Below are 22,177 nucleotides of genomic sequence, written 5' to 3' on the forward strand. Positions count from 1 at the left end.
GGACATGTTTTGTGTCCACACCCAGCGCGCTGATCATTTGCCCACAAACCTCTCTAAAATATGATGCATTGACGCTTTACACTTCATCTGTTTCAGTATGTACATGTTCACTTGCGGGGACTGTGCGCTGCAGCCTCATTTCACAAGTCCATCATTTTCTTCTATTGCCCTTCAAGGGTGCGCATTGTTTGACCGCATTCCTTTTCACTCTTAAGCGAAGTGATTTCTCATTTCCTTTGCTGCAGCGTAGACAGGTGCGCGTTCGTGCGTTTTAAGATTGTGTTATGATAGTATTTTATATTACCGTAAATGTTTGTGACTTTGTTTTGGCGTTAATTTTGTAAGTGACCAGCATTAATATAGCAACATGGCGGCTTCACAGTGAGAGCAGTCACATTTTTCTGGTCCTTGGTTGCCGCATGGATGTGTCCAAACGTGGGCCACTGAGACCGATGGATGGACGGCGCAAGCCAGCAATTTTATTTAGGGCCTTATGTATACACACTCATCATTTGCCACTATGTATTTGCTTACTAAGTGATTGCTGATACTTTACCAAACTGGCAGCAAGACAAACACCGTAATTTAAAGAGTGGGCACACTGCCTCAAAATCACAAAAACAAACTAGAACGTTTTGACTTTTGCATTAGGACACACGAAAATCATTTGTGCCTGTTGGAGGTACTTTTTGCGACAAGGGTTGATACCAAGAGCCAGGCATCACATGCTCCATCTTTGGATGAAAAGGCTAATAACAGCTCACTGGGCTGTCGAGAGCTGACAGTGGTGGCAACAATATTATCCTAAAAGAGGGACATACCTTTTTACTTGTCACTGCTAGGGATGAGGGCCTACCAACCTCTTCCACATTTTTAAATTTGTCTGTAAGTCCGTTTCCACCCGCGTGGGACAGGGATGTTTGATGTGTGTACATTGAATGTGTGTGTAGAGGATGACTTTGGAAATAGTATGACACGTGGGTGTAGCCACACTGGTTTGTATTTTGTATTTGCTACATTCTAGTGGTGAGGTGGAGGGTAGGAGGGACACATAAGACATGAATTGCAGGGCTTTTCCCAAGAACATCCCGGGTTTCCTTTGTAATGGGTTTGACTGAAAAAAAAGGTAAGGAAAGGAGACACAGGCTTCTCCAGGAACATTTCTGGTCCATTTTGTTGTTGAGGGACCATCCCATCGGATAACAGGTGGTTAACATATGAGGTGGCTTTCCTTGTCCTTGTGCCGTTTTGGGGGATTTCCTTCTGAACCCCTGTGTCACCGCAACATCCGACTCATCCTTTGTGACAAAGACCGTGGCTGGCCCATTCTGAGTTGGATTAGCAAAAAGGCAGAACTGCCCAAAAGCGATCGCCGAGGTGACTGTTCCAATACCAAATGCCATCTTCAACTTTAAGATAAATAAGAGGCTGACATTTCCAGCCAACTCAGGTTAGGATGAAGAGGAGAAGCTGAGCGGTAGACCGTGTGAGAGGGCCCGGGATAAGAGAACCAGGGAATAGGAGAGACATCGAAAGAGAGAGACTCGGAGTGGAGAAGGAGTGGGTGGCCTTGGAAAAAGAGAAGCTCAAGTGACCAGCATATGATAGTCTTGGCTCAGGGGTGGTGACTCCCCCTTATCAGGGTGAGCCGCAACCTGGGGAAACCTAAAGAGTCTGCTAGGAGGTTCGGCCTGGATCTTGGTTAGAGGGAGAACGCCTAATGATTGCTGTTTAGAGACATTGGAGGTGTCCCCGCAGGAGGAATAATCTACTCTGAAGGAGGAGGGCTGTGATTTATTCTCAGCGGATGGTCCGTAGCCTTATCTCGTGACTGCCTTGGACCCTCAGTATCGATTTTATTTGATGCGTTTTAGGTTGAACGCTCTGCACATTTTGGTCGTATTCCCAAATCATGGCCATTGCACTGAAGAACTTTCTGCATGTCCGTGTGATAATCATCAACACAAAGCACCTTGCACTTTCTGTTTTTGTAAACCTTATTTTCTGTGAGGAAACGCTATTTATTAGCCCTGTTGTGCACCCTATCGATAAAACAGTCCAGCCTGGTGTAGGTGACATTGCAGCAACTTTCTTCACGTAAAAGTTGCAACGTGGCTCCAACTAATTTTATTCAAATTGCCTTGAAAGTTAGGAGGTTCCTTGCATGGTAGATGAAGAAGAAGTAAACGTGGAATGCTGCGAATTGTTTTATTATGATTATTTTAGCGAGTTTATTTTTATTGTTATATTTTGTAACTGTAGTTTAAATGTTATGTGATTTTATTACTGTGTTATTAGCGGAATAGAGATACTTGACTGACTGACTGAGAGGGGCTGTGAAGGAGCCAGATTAGACGAATCACCACTTTGTGTGTAACAGGGTGAGACCCCTGCGCCGCTGTCTCAAGGGACTCTGAAGTGTGGCACAATGTAGGCAGCAGCATCAACACCTGCCTGGCATGGGTCGCTTCACAACCATCTAACATACAGAAACACCTGAAAGGCAAATAATTTTGAAAGCAGTCCATGGCTGTACTCATGGATGTCATTTAATGGTCGCTACCTGGTTTGCCTTTTGCTACCCCCCCCGCACTGTCTTTGCGACCCTTGACCTAAGAGGTGGCAAATTCAGTGTCAGGATCACAGTGGCAGCTCATGGTTAGTCGAGGCTCACTCTCCTTATTTTCTGTCAACTTTATTTATCACACTAATAGTGAATAATGATATGTCATTCACTGTTAGTGTAATGAAAATGGAGTACAATTAGCTGGAATATGGCCTTCCGTGGCAGCTGAGGTAAGTAAAAAATGCTCTTAAATGTGTATTGTGTACTGCTTGCGGGTGAGAGCGTGTTCATTTGAGAGAGTGTATGTAAGTATGAATTTGTATGCGTAAGTATGTCTGTGTGCGTGAAAGTTGATGTCAAAGGGCATGTGATGTCACTTCTGCTACCCCTGGCATTTCGGTGAATTGGCACCCATGGCTGTACTGTGTATACATCTACCAGTGCTGAGAGAAGATGGACATTGACAAACACCAGCAAGAGGCATTCATTGATGCGACTTGTGGTGGGCACCTATATCATTTGTGTGGCATATTTTGTGAATGGGTAAAAAAAAAAATCCAAAGAGCAAGAACCCTAGGACTGTGAGAAATTGCCTTCCAGCTGGTCCTGGCAGTGCTACTGTTTGGCTGAGTTAGCAACACGCTGATTGCAAAAGTATGACCTGGGTGGACTGTGTCTAGAAGCTTGACATCGGCACACGATGGGTTATGAGAATGAACACCACCTGGAGCAATAGTGCTCCCACTGATCAGCCACGACAGCAAGCCCTGCCTGCTACAGAGAGGTCTGAACACAAATACAAGGGTACTGTGCACAGAGAGAGAAAGGGATCTGATCAGCCGGAAATTCCAAGGAGGAAATGATAACACACATTGGCAATGTTTAAGGCTGGGCTAGCCCTACAGATACAGACCACCAAAGAACCCCCAGAGGTTATTCCAGAGGAATCACATTTGTTTTGCACAGGGCACCAATGAGACCTGTCCCTGTGGGACGACAGTTTGTCTTTCCAAGAGTCCCTGATAATTTTTTTTTTTAAAGTAAGTAGATCTTTATCTGTTTCAGTTAGTGAAAACCATTACAAAAAGATAAGAAGAGAACTGAAAACGCAAATCTTTAATAAAGGATATCACGGTTCCTCCTGTAAAATCTAATACACTAATATTGCAACAGCGAATAACTTAGCCAACACAGTTGCTAATTGGGAGCTAAGTTTACAAATAAAAGTGGCTGAAAGTGACTGAGTGCATAAGTGAATTATGCAATTCCAGCTTGGCGTGATAGTAAGGTGCTGCTCCTTGTTTGAAAGTGTAAGCCAGAGATCCTAACAGATCAACGGAAACTACTGTTTATAGCTAGGATTACCAAAGCTGTACCTAAAACTCAATAAATATGATTAATTTCTAAAAAACACTGGTTATTCTTAGTTAAAGTATGCAATCATGAAGAAGTTAATAATTTTACCATTAAGCGCTTCGTTAGTGCTGTCACGGTCCATGCCCTTGGGCATTAAATGTGGAGGGTGTAATTTTTGGCTTCAATCAATCAATCAGTGATTTCTAAAGTGCAGCTAATCACCCGTAGAGTCTCAAGGCGCTGTTTGAGGGTGGGCTGCTCAATCCAGTGAACAAGCCAGGCTTACTTACTTGGAGGGTTCGCTCACACTTGCTGCAGTCAGTCTTAACCTCTCACTTATTCTCACTTGGACTTAGTCATCAGTCACTTTTATTTACAATGACTCAGTTTCATTGACTCATTCAGTCTCACCCATTCTCACTCTGACCCTCTCAATCCCACTCATTTTAAGTCATTCTAACTGACACAATCTCATTCTGACTCATTAAGTCTCACTTAGTTTCACCCAGTTTCACTCAGTCTCACTCTGACTCACTCATTCTCACTGTCTCACTCATTCTCACTTAGTTTCCGTGAGTCTCCTCATGACTCACTCGTACTCCCTTATTCACCCATTCCCACTTGCTCTGATTCACTCAATTTCACTGTGAATCACTCATACTCAATCAGTTCCACTCGTTCTCACTCGGTCTCACTCATTGTGACTCACACAATGTCACTCTGACTCACTCATTCTCACTGAGACTCACTCAGTTTAACTCTGTCTCGCTCTGACTTCCTGCTCAGTATCACACATGCTCACTGAATTCCCCTGATTTTCCTCATAACTCACTCATCCTCCCTGATTCACTGAGTCTTATTCATTCTGATTAAATTTTACTATGACTCAGTCATACTCAATCAGCCTCACTCATTCACACTCAGTCCTATTCAGTCTCACTCATTCTGACTCACTCAGTCTCACTGTGAATTAGTCTTACTCATTCACAGTCAGCCTTACTCATTTGCACTCAATCTCACTCATTCTCACTGAATCACTCAGTCATACTCATTCTGACTCAATCTGACTCACTCAGACTTACTCATTCATGCCTATTTGAACTCAAACTCACTCAGAAACAATCATTCGTACTCAGTCTGATTCAATCAATCTCCCTCACTCTCACACTGATTCACTCTGTCTCACTCATTCTCTGACTCACAAAGACTGACTCAGACTTGACTCAGTCTCACATACAGTAACATTCTCCCTTACTCAATCATTTTTACTTGTACTCACTCTTTATATCACTCTTTGTCCCCACGTTGACTCATTCCTTCACTGACAATCTCACTTTTACTCACACATACGCATATAGACACACAGATATGCTCACATATACACACACACTTTCACGGACACACACTCTCACACATACATACACAGTGTTTAAATTTTTTTTTCACTTACCGTGTTGTCTGTGCAGGTCCCGTTTGGATTCCTGCTGCATCTTTCAGCTTTAGGCACTTGAAACTGAAACCTCAAACCTGCGCAGTCGCACTCTGTGACAAGTTGGGAAAGGGCAGGGTGACTGGCTGAGTGACATGCAGCCACGGGCACTGCAGGGCTTAATCCTGCAACACCCGTGGCTTACTTTATCTGTGACCCTTCAACACGTCACAGATTGCGAGGTACTGAGGCGTGCCAGGGGTCCGAGGCCAGGGCTGGGTCCTTCACCAGCCCTGGATAATCTCTGATGGCTGATGCAGGCACCTTTGTGCGTCTGTGCCAGACATCAGACATTCTCTATAGCAGAGCTGTCTAGGGCTGCTACTAGACCACATTTTCTTTTTACAGCCAGAGTGAATAAAAGACTATTATTCACCCTTGGTATAACAAAGCAGGGGTGCACAGCCCCAGAGCCCTAATGGGAAATCTTGAGCAGGGAGCTCCTGCTTACAGAATTTTGTCATTGAGGAGCTTAACTGCCTGGTGCATACATTTCAAGAAGGGAGCTGACAATTACAGGAGTTTCCTGGGCAGACAGGCAGCAATTGGGTCTTTACACGTTCTCAAAATTAGTTGCGAGAAGAGTGGCTGCAGCCAATATCTTCGAAGTGGCATTAGGGGGACACAAATACAAGCTATTTGCATTAGAGACTCCAACTGATCTCTGCAGAGCTGGCATGACTGCGCCGTGGTGCCATTCGTTCGCCCAAAGCGGTATTCTTTCAATGGAATCACCCTGCACCTTAGACATAATAAACTCTGCTCCATTGACATTTTCCAGGGCAAACCCAGGAACTCTGAGACTCCCAATTCATTGTACTGGGAGGGTAGAATTCCTGGTCTCTCTTTGTGGTTTAAGAAAAACTGCTTCTTCTTTTCTAATAGAATAAGCATTGGTTCGTCATTGATTTATTGACTTGGAATGGTTGCCTTTGTGAGTTCTAAGTCTCTAACCCCAAACCACCTCTTTATATAAGCCTTGCACTTCTCAACCCTGCCACCCTGAGGGTCACTTATAATGGGGCGAACTATCTGCTCAGTTTTGGCTTCCATGGTAAGGTCAAGTCCTAGGACACCATTCGCAAAAGGCTCTGATTTTCTACGTTCTCAGCCCAGTAATGTTTAGCTGTCCATGGACGCTTGAAAAGGTTCCCATAATATGTAAGAGCTGATAACAATCAGTCCCACAATTAAGGCACACCAAATCATCTTCCATAAAGAAATACTCTGAGACATTGGGTTGTTGGTTGACTGGGGTATGAGCCTTGGTCAAGCAACAGCCACAATCCCTTGCCGGGTGAACCACAAAGGGTCACTAAATTAACCTGTGCTAAACCCTGGGTAGCTTGGCGAAATAGCATTCAGGCTTCAGTTAGAGGCAGTATGTAAAGTATTTATGCAGCACACAAACAGTAATAAAGTGAAAAAAACAACACAAGAAAAATCCCACAGCTATTTTGAAAAATAGAATCAATTATAATAAATTATTTGATACCAAAACAACAAAAATCCAATCAGTAGAACCAGAGTTGTGAATTTCAAAAGATTTTAGTGCAAATAGCTAAATAAATACTGCACTGGCTCAAAATCACAAGCTAGGGTCGACTGTGATGGAGCGCTGGTCAGTTACACTCACCAGTATAGTCCCACTGAAAGTTTACCTTCACAAATCAGAGCCACAAGTCCTGTTCACAGTGGAGGGGCCTGCTAGGAGCAGGGAAAGCATCTCAGGAGGCTACCAGAGTAGCATGAAGAGCAGGCCTGGCATTGCGGATAGGCATTACTGATGCTTCGTGTTAGAGGTACATGGAATATGGAGTTGGTAGGTCCTTTGTGTGAGGGAAGAGAATTCCCTTTTCAGTTCCAAACGGGCTGTGCTCAGCTCCGCCCTCATCATCCTGCTAGCCCATGGCTCATCTAGGCACACCTAATCTCTCTATCGTGTGACTGTCTGGGATAAAGTCACAAAGTCTTACTGTCAGTTGCAGCCAGTACTGGTACCCAAGACCGGCTAAATGCACAAAAGGGCTAACAGCAGAAAAATGACAAGTTTATGAAAGCTATATAGCAAATGGGAAAAAGACCCATAACCCAGGGACCCGGGTGTATATAATGTCAGACTCAGGTGGTCCCCAAGGGGGAAGTGTGGCCCTTGACTTCCACTGCACTGTATTAAATAGGAAGGAAATAGTATTACAATAATATGGTTTTATTAAGGTTGAAACACAATTATCATAACATCAATTGTATCAGGTGCTCCAGTGTGTTTTTGGCACAGTGCAGCAAGCTGATGAAGTGAAAAAAAGTGTGCAAGCACTATATAACTATATACATATGTGACTGGGGTGATTTTTTGTGCTGTCATAGGCTATCGATAGCCCCATCCACATTCATGCAATTTAAAAACCAGTACACAATTCTGTGTTTTGTAGACGTTTCAACCCTATTATAGGATTAATCAATGTAAGGTCATCATCAGGACAAAGGTAATCTACACAAAGACACCTAGGATAGGAGCGGTCTATCACCCTCCGCGGTCCACAACAGAATAGACGTTCCCACTATTGCCATAAGAAAGCTGGTATATAATCAAAGTCGTCGGACAGAACCCTTTGAGTGATCGCCCGTGCTCGCCACATTTCACGTGAAATCTGAATCCCGAGCCAGGAACCAAACAACCGAGCTCCGCCATCAACCAAAGTAAAAGCCAACTTTGATTGATGGCAGAGATCGGTTGTTTAGTTCCCGGCTCAGAATTCAGCTTTCGCGTGAACTGTGGTGCACACGGGCGATCCCTCATAGGGTTCTGTCTGCCGACTTTGATTATATACCAGCTCTCTGATGGTAATAGCAGGAACGTCTGTTCCTCGGGATCTCTTGTGGACCACTGAGACTGCCTCTATCCTGGGTGTCGATGCCTAGATTACCTTCGCCTTGATAATGACATTGCATTGATCAATCCTATAATAGGGTCGAAACGTTGACAAAACACGGAATTGTGGACTGGTTTTTAAATTGCTCAAAGGTGGATGGAGATATCCAAGAAGATGGATATCCTATGTCAGCACAAAAAATCTCTCTAGTCACTTATGAATATATGTGTATAGTACTTGCACCCTTTTTTCACTTTATCACTTTGCACTGCGCCGAAAACACATTGGAGCACCTGATACAATTGATGTCATTATAATTGTGTTTCAACCTTAATAATACCATATTACTTTAATATTATTTCCTTCCTACACACTCGCTCTTCATATATAATACAGTGCTGTGGAAGTCAAGGGCCACACATCCCCCTTTGGGACCAACTTTATAAAAGCAGCATTTTCTAAATTGTAATAAAAACCCAACTTTATCATTAAATATGATTTTTCATTACAATTCCAAAGACATCAAACATAACATAACCACCTACACCAAAATTGGAAATTACAGCGTATTAAATGTAAGAATGAATCCCCAATGTTATCCTATTGTTATCCTACCTCACAGTAGTGAAAAACTAATATAAAACCAACAAATATGTGTCCAACCTTTCAATTACAATGCACCCTGCCATACGGGCTACCTCGGGCCTGCCTTAGGGGTGACATATGTGTAATAAAAAGGAGTTTAGGGCTTGGCAAGGAAGTTATATTGTCAAGATGAATTGGCAGTTCAAAACTGCATTTGGGATACAATGACAGGTCTGCGACATGGTTCAAAGTACTTAAGTTAGGGCACAATAATGCTGCAGGCTTACTAGTAGCATTTAATTTACAGGTCCTGGGTATACGGTATACCACTGTACAAGGGACTTAGAAGTAAATTAAATGTGCCAATCAGGTGTAAGATGTAACCAAGCCATGTTAAGGGGAGTGAGCACAAGCACGTTAGCACTGGTTTGCAGTGGTAAAGTGCAGAGTGTACTTAGTCCAACAAAAACAAATTCAGCAAAAAGTGAAGGGAAATAGATTAAAAGTTTGGGGGGGACCCTGTAGAGAGGGCCAGATCTAACAAATACACACTCAAAAATCACTTGGAAACAGAATAGACTTTTTAAATGTTTATTTTAAAATCCTAACCTAGTAGAACTACAGAAAAAGGAAACAGAAATGTAGTCAAGCCGTTTATTAGCAATAAGAACAACAGGAATTGTTTTTGCATGGTTATTACACTTTTTGGTCCTATCGACCTCTTTGTGCTAATCTAGGTCCTATGCTGGCTCTAGCAGATTAGTAAATATGCTGCCCTATATTGAGTTTCAAAGGTGAATTGTATTCACATACTTGTTTTTAGAACAATAAGTTTTCATTGTTCTCTCTTAATAGCAATCCTGCTATCTCGGTTAAAAGTTGTGAATAAGTACAGCCCACAAGTCACCTGTGAAGGCTACCCATCATGCAGCAACCTTTGTTTCGAGTCAGCACTAAAGTCGTGCCTCTCCTGTCTGATATCCCTGTTGCAAAGCTCCACCCTAACCTATGGCCTGGTACCTATGTGTTTTATAAAGTGTGGTCAGAGAACTTGTTGAAAACTGTTAAAGAAAACATGAAACAAAGGGGAAATACTGAATTTCATTCTGCATGATTTCATTGTATCATTCACAATTAATCTGAGAAAAAATCATGATACTCGGAAACTCACAGGTTCATCAGTTATTGAATACATCTTGTGTCAGCTGCGCTCTGTAAGATAATAACAGATTTTAGGATCCTATGGAATGTACATAGTGACCATAATCCACAAACTGTCACTTGGTCTGGGCCTTTAATCCAATATTGTTACATAACCCTTGAGAAGATTGGAGGGACAGGTTAGAAGTAGCTGTCTTTCGTCCAACGTATTAGCAAGTGGTTAAAGAGAGAAAAGCAAGACTTACGACAAGAGGATTGGTATCAATTAGTATATGTCAATAGTCTCCGGAATAGCACAATTTTCTGGGAGATTGTCAACCATGCCCTTTTTTCACAACTAAATGGTGTATCTATGTGTTTATATATTTCATCGGATAGATGAGTTTGTCAGTTTGAAGGGATATATGATTCCCATATTTTTGACTTCTGATCCCTGCACACCATTTAGAGTACTGGAAATTTGTTTTTAAGTGGAGAAATTAGGGACCCTACATTTGGGACCTCAACAGACATACCACTAGATCCTGATTGGGTACCTTCTGAATTGTCCAAATCAGATGTCACACTGTGGGCACCATTCCGTACCTTGATTGTTAAAACTGCAGTTAGACATGGCATTGTAAATTCCTGGTCAATGTCAATTATTGTGCCTGTGTTCAAAAAAGGAAAACAGTTGGTCTCTGTTGGGATCGGCCAATATTTTCAATGAACACAGTGGTCAAGGCCTTAGAGGAAATAGTTTTAAACAGGTTGACTTCTTGTGCCAAGATTTATCATATAGTTTCAGATTTAGAATATAGTTGTTGACCTTGTTTGGGGATGATTGATCAGTGTTGAAATTTTCATTTGATGATCAAGAAATACACAGCGGCCAAACAAAGTTCTCTGTATATAGCTTCCATGAACCTCAGTTTGGCCTTTAATTGGGTACACAGACACCGATTCTGGAGGAATTCTTTCCTACGAAGCAGATCAGAATATTGTTTGTTTTTAACATGATATTCATCTGTATTTGACAGTTTCTGTAAGGTATGGTTTACACAGAGAATGGAAGGAGGCTTTTATATTAAAATGAGGGGTACAACAAGGGTGCATTCTTGCTCCCTCTCAATTCATTTTGTGTATTAGTCATCTGGAAAGGTCTTTAGTGTTGGAGGGGCAAGATATGCCCCTAATGGAAAGTTGTCTGAATCCGGCTTTACTTTATGCTGTTGACACTGTTCTACTTCCCAGAACGGTGCTAGGACTTCAATGATTATTAAACTCCTTTGTGATATTCTGATAGTAGGTCCTTGATTGTTTAAATCCTGAGTGTTCTGAGTACCTAGGGGAGTTTCTTTCCCCAGGGTTGCTGTTTGATTGTTTAATAGCTAGTCCCCACTTTTAACATCTACGAAACATCTTTACTCTAGAACTACTTATTTGGTATTCGACTTTGTATCTAGGTTGGGTCATAGGCTCCTAGAGAAAATGTTAAAGACTTATATTGTTTCTTATGGGAGTCATATCAGGGGTATGTAAATAAATCACATTTGCAAATGGTGGAAAATCACATTATGAGACAATTAACATATGTCCCCCAGAGTTCTGCCTCATTCATAGTATATTAGGAACTGGGTCAAGGGTATTTAACAGATGTGTTACATCAACGGCCTTTGTTGTTTGGGATATCAGTATGTTTAAAGCCAGACACTGAATTAAATCAAGAGTTAATTCAAGGACTGTCTAATCTTAGATCAGGTTTCCAGAATATCTTGGCTACAATACATTGAGACCTCCTTTAAAGAGCAGTGGCAACCTGTGATAGACCTGAAATGATTGTTCATGTGGTCCTGGCTTGGACCAAACATACCTTCTTGGTTTGACAACAAGCCATTAGAGTATCGAAGGAACTCCCTGAACCTTTTGTAAGATCACATGTAATATTGTAAACTACTTCTTATATGGAACCATATTGAATGTTCGTATCAATAAATAATCATTGATTTTTGCTAACCTGGTTTAGGATGAATTTGATTCAGTGTCCATTTACTGTATCATTGGTCCATATAGAAGTTCCTAGTCAGTTCCTTAAAGGGAATCTAGTTCAGTAATTTTGTAGATACCAGTTGCTAAGTTTACATTCCTCGTTTTCAGAGACCCCAGATGTGAGGCTGCTCTGTTTCCTTTATGACTGCCTTGTTTTTGGACAGCCTACTGCTGTTCGACTACCAGAAACTTTTCAGCATAAAACCCATTTTCCACCAATCTCAGAATAGTTTGTACTACTGGGGGCATAATTAAGAAATCATGCAACACAGCAATTCACCTTGCGGCACAGTGCTGCATGATAGGGAAAGGGCAGGAATGCACTGTACTTAACATTGTATGGTGCATTTCTGTATTTTCCGTGCCCTAACGCAGACACAATTACACCATGCTGCATCTTCCTGCACAAAACAATCCTGAGAGGCATTTTCCTCTTTCTATGTGTGGTGCATTTTGCAGCACACAGAGAAAGAGTAAGTAACGAGGAGAAATAAAGAAGCATAGCTTTTTGATGCATTCCCAGGTCTACCACAAATGGAAAATCTGGGAGTACGACAAAATCCATGGGTGGATTTGAGGGCAAACCCACGCTCCACCCATGGAACGCCTTCCCAGGGCAGAGTAACCATGCAGCAATTTGCGCAGTGTTGCGTTGCTCTAGATTTATCAAGCCAGGCAAGGCTACACAAGGTGACCTTGTCTGGCTTGATAAATCTAACTTAAGAGTTGTGTTGCTCGTGCGCCTTGTTGTGTGATGCAAGGGCGATGCAAGTCTTTCATAAATATTAGCCCTTAATCTTTGTCACAAAGAAACGTATCAGTATTTGTAAGTCTAATGAATGCTCATCAGCATTATGTGAATCTGTTATGAGGAACTTCCTCCCCACAGTCTACTCCTTGAAGCCTCATAAGATCATGGAGGAAAAAAATGCTGTGGACAATGATGTCTGGATAGTTTGGACGGACTCTCACAAGGGAAGGCATGTATGTAATAGTAATTGAATGATTCGGTGTCCAGAATGTGATTGAAAACAAATTATTTCCTAAAAGGTGGCTTAATGAGGATGTTACACTACAGGAGGTCTGTTGTCCAATCACAAGTTTAAAGTGACACAGAAAATCGTCAACACCTCTGGCAGAAACAGCAGTGACCAAGAGTACTTCAAATAAAAAAAGACAAAAAAAAGTCTAACTATAGTTCCACGATCACTAGTAAATTAGAGCTGTTCCCTTGATTCTGTGTTGTTTTGAAAGACTTTGGTACTGCCAGGGCACCTATTGGAAGGTATAAGTCCTACAAGTATTGAGGTACCAAAGATGTGCCATTGAAGGCAGCTGTCAAATTGTATGTCATAAGATCACTCAAAGTTACTTTCCATTATGCCGTCGACCTGGGATTTGTATCGGATTATATTTATTTTATTCATTTATTTTTAATTGGATGCAAAAATACAAAGAAACCACACAGTCGTTATGAGCATATTGAATCAAACTACTCTAAGTCATTTATATCTAAATATTCTGCCTAAGTGAAACACAATTACAGGTGCCTCCTGAGACTTCCAATTTTGAGTAATTATTGAGTGTGCTCCACCAAAATTGATATGGAAATCGATTTCTCTTTCACTGAGGGAAATAATCAGTCTAAACAGCTGTTCCCAACCTCACAATTACAAAATTCAAAATTTCAAAACTTCAAAATTCAAATTTTCAAATTTCAAAATGTTCAACTTCAAATTTCGAAATCTCAAATTCACAGCCTCTGTTGAAGATTCAAGCTTAATTACAGTGTTGTCCTACATTGGAAATTCCCATCCGATTTGTTGTGAAAGGTGGCAAATATGGTTCCACTTCCATAGTTTTGACAGCTTTGCTTGGAAGTTCTTGGATAGAAGAATTCCCTTTACGTTTGGTTTTATAGTCCATATTACCCTGCTTTTAGAGAAACAAGTATTGCTTGCCTTTAAACTACATCTTGCTAGAGTTTGCCTACAGCCTAGGATCAAAGACCTGCAATCACCTACAATTTTTCAACAAATCCCCTTAAAACCATTGCTACTTTCTCAAAATGCCAGAACATGTGTCATAATATTCCTGTACGTAACCCAGTACCAACATCAGTCGCAACCTGTCCTTTTGGGCGGAGGGGCCACCCCCCCCACCTTTTGCCCCTCATGAAGAGTGCCTGTCAGGATGAGCAAAGGTCAGCCTGATAGACACTCTTCATGTTCAGATCAGGCAGCCAGGAGTAAGACATGTGCGATTTGCACAGACTCCTGGCTTTGTGGAGCTGAACTTTGCTAGGCTGCGGAGGGCACAGCTCCTATGGGTGTGACCTCCTCAGCTCAGCAAAGGTGCCTCTAGGCCCTTTCCCTCTGTGACGAGGGGAAGAGTCACCCATTAACTTAGACCTGGGCGCTTCAGGTTAAAGCCCAATCAGTGATGACAGGAGGTTAGGTTTTAGGTCAGTATAGCTTTAATTCTGTGCCAAAAGGGTGAGAAGAACTTCACATGACACTTGATCATGACTCATGTCATTGACTTCTAGTCAAAATATGTTCTTGAATGAGGGAAAAGGTGCAACAGAGTTTTTTTTACACAGTACAGTGTAATGCTTCAGATGCTTCAATGCACAATGGGGCATATTTACAAAATAATGATGCAGCTCTGCGCCGCAAGCCATCTTGCAGTGGCGAGCTGCACCATTAGGAAAGTGCAGGGATGCATCGTATTTACTGCAATACAACGCATCCCTGTACTTTACTGAGTGCTGGCATACAATTGGCAGCCTAGCGCCAATGGAGGCACCCTTGCACTAAGGTGAAAGGCTGCCTCCGTTGCAGGAATGGTTGTTTATGTGCAGGAAGAGACACCTTACTGCACGTAAACAATCATTAATGGTGTGTTCCTCACATAGAAAGAGGAAAAACGAGGAGACAAAAATACATTTCTCCTTGTTGCGCCACTTTTAAGCCATCTCTGGGGTAGTATAGGAATCTGAGGCATTCCCAGCCTTGTAAATATGGGAATGCCTCAGATTCCGTGGCGGTTGAATGGGAACATCCACAGCAACACCAAGGGAATGCCCCTTTCATGCAGAGTAATGAGTGAAAGGGGGCGATATTTACAAGGCCATGAGAAGCCAAGCAAGGTAGCATTGTGTGGCTTTGTAAATATGGACCGGCACACTGCTCCACTGGAGTTTCAAAAAATGTGAGGCTCCGGTGGTGCTTGTAAATATGGCCCAATATTTATAAAATACTCTTTCACCACAAGCTTGAATGTTCAATTTGTTTCTCAATATAGAAAACAATTTTAATGTGTCCTAGACATTGTTTATTCAAAGTTAAAATAAGTTCTTCAGAAGTGGAAGTAACTTTATTATTGTATCTAATTGAAGGGGCTTTTTAGAGAAGTTGACAGCTAATGTGTGGGATGGTTCATTGAGAAAATCGGGTGCAAGTCAAATGTAAGGAAGTCGAAATGTCCTCACTTTACATCCAGGTTCAGGCAATCCCAGGAAAACATAAGCTTTATACCAACAGAAATATAACATGTTCTGGTCCAGTTTCCTGAAACTCATTACCTCTAGACCAGTGGTTGCCACCCTTTTGACATCTGTGCCCAACCTACTTTATCATTACTGAAATGCAGTAACCCCTACTGAATCATTTTTGGACACTTACTGAGTCATTACTGAAAGATGAGGACATAATTTGTTAATATTAATTTTCTAAGCAGTCGTGGCCCCCCTGAGAAGGCTTGGGACCATTGCTCCGGACATTGTATTGGCTGGCTCGCTGATGGTCTTCCTCAGAGATAAAACCGTATATTTTCCAAAAGCAATCACTTTGGTGCGGATTGACTGACTTTTAATTCATTTACTGAGGTCACCCTATAGAGTTGGGCTCACCCTTCTACGGATACCGGCTATTGCTTTTTTTTAATAGGGAGTGAAATCAATATAATATTAACAGCATTTGAAATGCACTGCTTTGTATAATAGTTCATCGCAAGGTTTTGATATTTTATAATTGTACTTATTTTCTTAAGCTTCTAACCATTTATTGCAAAAATGTTGTTATAAAATGGATTTATCTACATTTCTTTAGTTCTGTTGAATATGTGCACCGTTTATCATTTTTGTTTAGTTTTGTACTACTTCAAATTATCGAAATAACTAAGAAAATAAATAAACAGATAACCATTTAAATGAATATTTAGGTACTTAAACACATATATACAAAAAGCAAAAAATAAATAGTTGACTCAATTATTATATAAATACACGCATAAATAAATAAAATATTAGATGTACAACCAGATAACTAAATAACTAGATAAATAAATACACAATTGACACAATTAAGTACACAAACAATATGTGTGAATAGATCTATAAATACACGAAGAGGTGAATACACTAATACAAAACTTCAAACTTTTCATCCACTGGATTTTGGAATTGGGCACTTCCTCTGTGGCGACATAAGGATTGCTGTTCTATGTTTGCCAAATGACAATCTGAATCATCTAAGAAAGAACTAAGGGCCAGATGTAGTAAAGAAGCATTTTGTGAGTTGCAAATAGCGAGTCGTAGCGACTCGCTATTTGCAACTCGCAAAATGTTATGCAGAACGGTGTCTCAGACACCGTCTGCGAGTCGGTATGGGGTCGCAATGACCCACCTCATTAATATTAATGAGGTGGGTCGCAAATTGCGGCCCCATACCGACTATGGGCACTCGCAAACATGGAGGCCTGCTGTAGTCAGCAGACCTCCGTGTTCGTGACTGCTTTAAATAAAGCAGTTTTTTTTTTTTTTTAAGTGTAGCCCGTTTTCCTTAAAGGAAAACGAGCTGCACTTAAAAAAAAAAACGAAACCTTTAGTTTCGTTATTTTTTCAGGGCAGGGAGTGGTCCCTTGGACCACTCCCTGCCCTGAAAAAATGTTTTTGGGTCCAGTCACAAACTGGAAGGGGTCCCATGGGGACCCCTTCCAATTTGCGAGTGGGTTACCATCCACTTGAAGTGGATGGTAACTGCAACACCATTTGCGACCGCATATGCGGTCGCAAATGGTATTGCATACCACTAGGAATCGCAAATAGGAAGGGAACACCCCTTCCTATTTGCGATTCTGAAATGCATTTTGCGAGTCGGTCCGACTCGCAGAATGCATTTCTGCATAGGAAAATGCGATTTGCAACTCGCAAACGGCAGTTTTTGCCGTTTGCGAGTTGCAAATCCTTTCCTACATCTGGCCCTAACTCTCTGAATGCTGCATATGTTCACCATGAAACGTGACGTCGAAATGCAGTCCCATTCTTTTTTAATTCCTTGAAAATTGGATGTTTATTCTCATGCAGAAAAGACAATTAGAGGTAGATAGTACTTGTTAACCATCATCTAATTCGATAGCCTGATTCTCCTGGAGGATCAGCAGCATCAAAAAAAGGCAAATGTACCTTAATAAATGACTCTCCCGCATTATGTGCACTTCACTATAAGTCCCTTTGTGGTGTATATTTTTGTTCAAGTGCTAGAACGGTGAATTACAAAATGCTTATGATGGAATAATTAATTTGCTTCACAAATAGATAAGGGATAGTTTATTTAGCTCGATGGTGCTACTTTTACATTGAGGTCCCCCCACTACAGTCTGTGGTTGAAAGTGAGGTATGTACGCTGGGTCAGGGGTCTCCGGTGCTGCTTTCCATGGCTATGGTTACAATACTTCCCTCATATGCTTATCTGGGAAGGAGGAAAAAGAGGTGCAGCATAAGGCAGTCTAATGACATCAACTCAACTACCTCCTGTTATCTATTTGCTTTCCCTTGTTTCCACACAAGATCTTTATTGCAAAGTGAATGGGTCATTGAAGGTGGGAACAGACACTACACCAACCAGCTGAACCAGAGAGCTTACCTGCATTCATCATCATTCGCAAACAGTTGGCTTGCGGGTGCCCCTTCATACATGCCATAGCAAATCTGCTTTTTGTGCCTGGTTATCCTAGATTTTTCAACCCTTTTCTGGAATATATCTTTGCTGGCCTTAGGAATCAGTGCACTTTACCATTGCTAAATCTCTGTAAGTATCTGTGTTTCCCACACTGTACATTGCAGACCCCTATTTGGCCTATTTAACTTTACTATCAGTCCAAGCAAATGGTGTTTGAAGTGCACCCATGGCATGGGAAGGTAAATGTCCTACGTGGTTTGAAATTTGTATTTTTGCACCACTCAAATATATGGCAAAAATAAATGTCTGCCAGGAGCACCACTGTGCTCTGGCTGGGCTGCAGTTTAAATGTACCACACTGACAAATTACAGAGTAAATGCTTTGCCATGTAGGAAAAACCTATTTTATATATTGGGGTTTGTGTGCGCTCACAGTAAAAAAAGTATTTCAATGTGCTGGCCTCAGCATACTTTTCTTGATGTAAATTTAGATTGGATTACTACCTTAATTCTCTATCTCCACTTAAGACAAGGCTAGTAAAATACTTCAAAGTTATTTCGTGCTTTTTTTAAAATTTGAATTAATGGTGAATTAAGATGTTTGATAAACTAAGGAGAAAAGTAACTTTATAAAAGGATCTCTAGGCTGAAAACCAGTTCTGCCACTTATCACTCTTCATGAGCTGGAATAAATATCCTTGGCTAGTAAAGCTGCAACTCTGGCTCAGAGGACAATGGCCTGTCTCTGGGCACAAGGAGGGCCTATGGGTGTTAACGACTAACTGCGTAGAAGTAATTAGTTATGTAGGAGGGCATAACATAGGACAGCTTTAGCACTACCTCTTATTATTTGGAGATGCTAAAGAGGGTGTTTCCTATTCATTACCAGGACACTTCCAAATAAGCAGGCTTTAGTCACAGTAGCAGGGTAAACCAGTGTGGACTCTGTCATGTTGGAGGAGATCTCATTTGAATACAGGAGTGGCTTAGGGACTTAAGACAGCATGGTGGAAGCTGGGTTTTGCCATGTAGAAACAGGCTCCTAGGTAATTTTGCAGTAAGGCTTAGAAGAAGTGCTGCAAAAAGAGGTGGAAGACTGTGAGAAAATAGCTAGGATTGAGTGATAGAAAGTCTCCAATCACTGTCCAGGGGACAGGACAGATTGACACCTCCACCACTCCCTCCTCAGAACAAATCTGAACCTGGGAAGACTTCATCTGAAGATGACTCAAAACCCCTGATAGAAGCAGAGAACTCATACTGAGTCTCCTGCAGAGACCCAGAGACTGGAACTGCGCTCCAACTGTCAAATGATTGGTGTGGGAAATTGGATTGTTGGTTGAGGGGTTGTGAGCCCTTCTCAAGCAACAGCCACAATCTCTGTCAGAGTGAACCAGAAAGAGTCACTAAATTAACCGGTGCTTAACCCTCTGGTAGCTTAGCACAAAAGCAGTCAGTGGTAACTTACAGGCAATGTGTAAAGTACGTATGCTGCACTTAAACAGCGATAAAGTGAAAAAACAACACAAGAAAAATTCCACATTAATTTAGAAAAATAGAGCAAATTTATTAAATTACTTGACACCAAAACAGCAAACATCCAATCAGTAGAACCTGAGTTATGAATTTTTAACATTTAAAGTGAAAACTAGCAACTAAAAGATCAAAGCCCCAACTGCAAATATCTAGTTATGAGACAGACGCAAAGTCAAAAGTTATGGCCGATGAGCGTGGTTCAGATAGACAAAGTGAATTTGGCCCAGTCTTTGCATTTCTTTAAAATTAGAAGAACTTTTGTAGAAAAATATCTGAGAAGGTGAAGGTCAGCGGTGCCCATATAGACAGCCACTTTAACACTCCGACCGTCACGGCAGTACAAACAAACACCACGTCGGTAACCGTCAACAGCCTGGCGGAAGACAATGTGCGGCAATGACCACGGTGAGTACTGCACCTAGCACACAAGGGAGGGGAGAGGGAAAAGAGAGTGACACACACATGCAACACGCAACACCCCCACCCATACCCTCACACACAACAACACACACACCAATACATGCTGAAACATTAAATTTCACCCTCCAACCCCCCCCTCGGAAGAACGCAAGGACAAAAGGAAATGAGTTGAACGATTGTAATCATGAAAAATCCATTACTCAAAAATATATATACACTATTAACAAATATGTACACCAAGAACCCAAGTCCATGTACAGCACCTACATAGTCCGTGGACCACTGGGCCCAAAATGCATGGGCAAGGCCCACACAAGATACCCGATCCAAACAAAGAGAACACTGCTGGGGCATCAGATTAAAATAAAACAGGCACCTCAGGGGGAAGGGAAGGGGAGGCACCTCAGCCGGATGAGTGCACAACGCCAGCTCCACGAGGGGGCTCCATGCCCATTGATGTATCCTGGGGAGTGCAAAGCCACATTCTCTCGAGTCTCTCCAGTGGGTGGGTTGCCCACTGCTTTATCCTGGGGAGTGCAAAGCAACAGTCTCTCAAGTCTCTCCAGTGGGTGGTTTTCCCACTGCTTTATCCTGGGGAGTGCAAAGCCACAGTCTCTCAAGTCTCTCCAGTGGGTGGGTTGCCCACTGCTTTATCCTGAGGAGCGCAAAGCCACAGTCTCTCAAGTCTCTCCAGTGGGTGGGTTGCCCACTGCTTTATCCTGGGGAGTGCAAAGCAACAGTCTCTCAAGTCTCTCCAGTGGGTGGTTTTCCCACTGCTTTATCCCGGGGAGTGCACAGCCACAGTCTCTCAAGTGGATAACAGTCTCCACTGGTTCTGGAGGGTGCTTGGTGCCCAGAGTGCTTCAACCCGCCAAGGACAGAGGTAGTGGATGGCTTTCTCCACTGGTTCTGGAGGGGACCTTATGCCCAGAGTGCTTCATCCTGCCAAGGACACAGGTAGTGGATGTGATACTCCACTGGTTCTGAAGGTAGCTTGGTGCCCAGAGTGCTTCATCCTGCCAAGGACAGAGGTAGTGGATGCCTTTCTCCACTGGTTCTGGAGGGGGCTTGGTGCCCAGAGTGCTTCATCCTGCCAAGGACTGAGGTAGTGGATGTGATACTACACTGGTTCTGGAGGGGGCTTTGTGCCCATAGTGCTTCATCCTGCCAAGGACAGAGGTAGTGGATGTGATACTCCATTGGTTCTGGAGGGGGCTTAGTGCTCAGAGTGCTTCATCCTGCCAAGGACAGAGGTAGTGGATGTGATACTCCACTGGTTCTGGAGGGGGCTTTGTGCCCAGAGTGCTTCATCCTGCCAAGGACTCAGGTAGTAGATGCCTTTCTCCACTGGTTCTGGAGGGGGCTTTGTGCCCAGAGTGCTTCATTCTGCCAAGGACAGAGGTAGTGGATGTGATACTCCACTGGTTCTGGAGGGGGCTTTGTGCCCAGAGTGCTTCATCCTGCCAAGGACAGAGGTAGTGGATGTGATACTCCACTGGTTCTGGAGGGGGCTTCATCCTGCCAAGGACTCAGGTAGTGGATCTGACACTCCACTGACGGTGAGGCAACATGGAAGCTGTCCAGGCCCCTGGAACTGACCACCAACCTCGTACGAATGACCACTGGGGATGGCAGCCATGTCTGCGGTGGTGCCACTGGCACAAGATGTGGTGTGGCCGCTGGCGGTTCTGGCGACAGGCTCAGTAGCGGCGGTGCTTGCGGCGCTCATTGGACAGCGGTGCTGGTAGGTGGCTCACTGAGCGTGCTGCTGGCGGCAGTGTCCTGAGCGGCGGTGCTGGTGGGGGGCTCACTGAGCTTGCTGCTGGCTGCGGTGTCCTGAGCGGCGGTGCTGGTGGCGGCCTCACTAAGCTTGCTGCTGGTGGCGGTGTCCTGAGCAGCGGTGCTGGTGGGTGGCTCACTGAGCGTGCTGCTGGTGGCGGTGTCCTGAGCGGCAATGCTGGTGGGGGGCTCACTGAGCTTGCTGCTGGTGGCGGTGTCCTGAGTGGCGGTGCTGGTGGCGGCCTCACTGAGCTTGCTGCTGGCGGCGGTGTCCTGATCAGCGGTGGTGGTGGCGGCCTCACTGAGCTTGCTGCTGCTGAAGGGCACAGTGTCTGCGGTGCAGGTGAAGGGCACAGCATCTTGGGTGCTGGTGGCGGTGCCTGTGGCGGCGGTGCATGTGGCTTTGCCGGTGGCGGTCTTG

Source organism: Pleurodeles waltl, chromosome 3_1, assembly GCF_031143425.1.
Source record: "Pleurodeles waltl isolate 20211129_DDA chromosome 3_1, aPleWal1.hap1.20221129, whole genome shotgun sequence".
Classification (NCBI taxonomy): Eukaryota; Metazoa; Chordata; class Amphibia; order Caudata; family Salamandridae; genus Pleurodeles; species Pleurodeles waltl.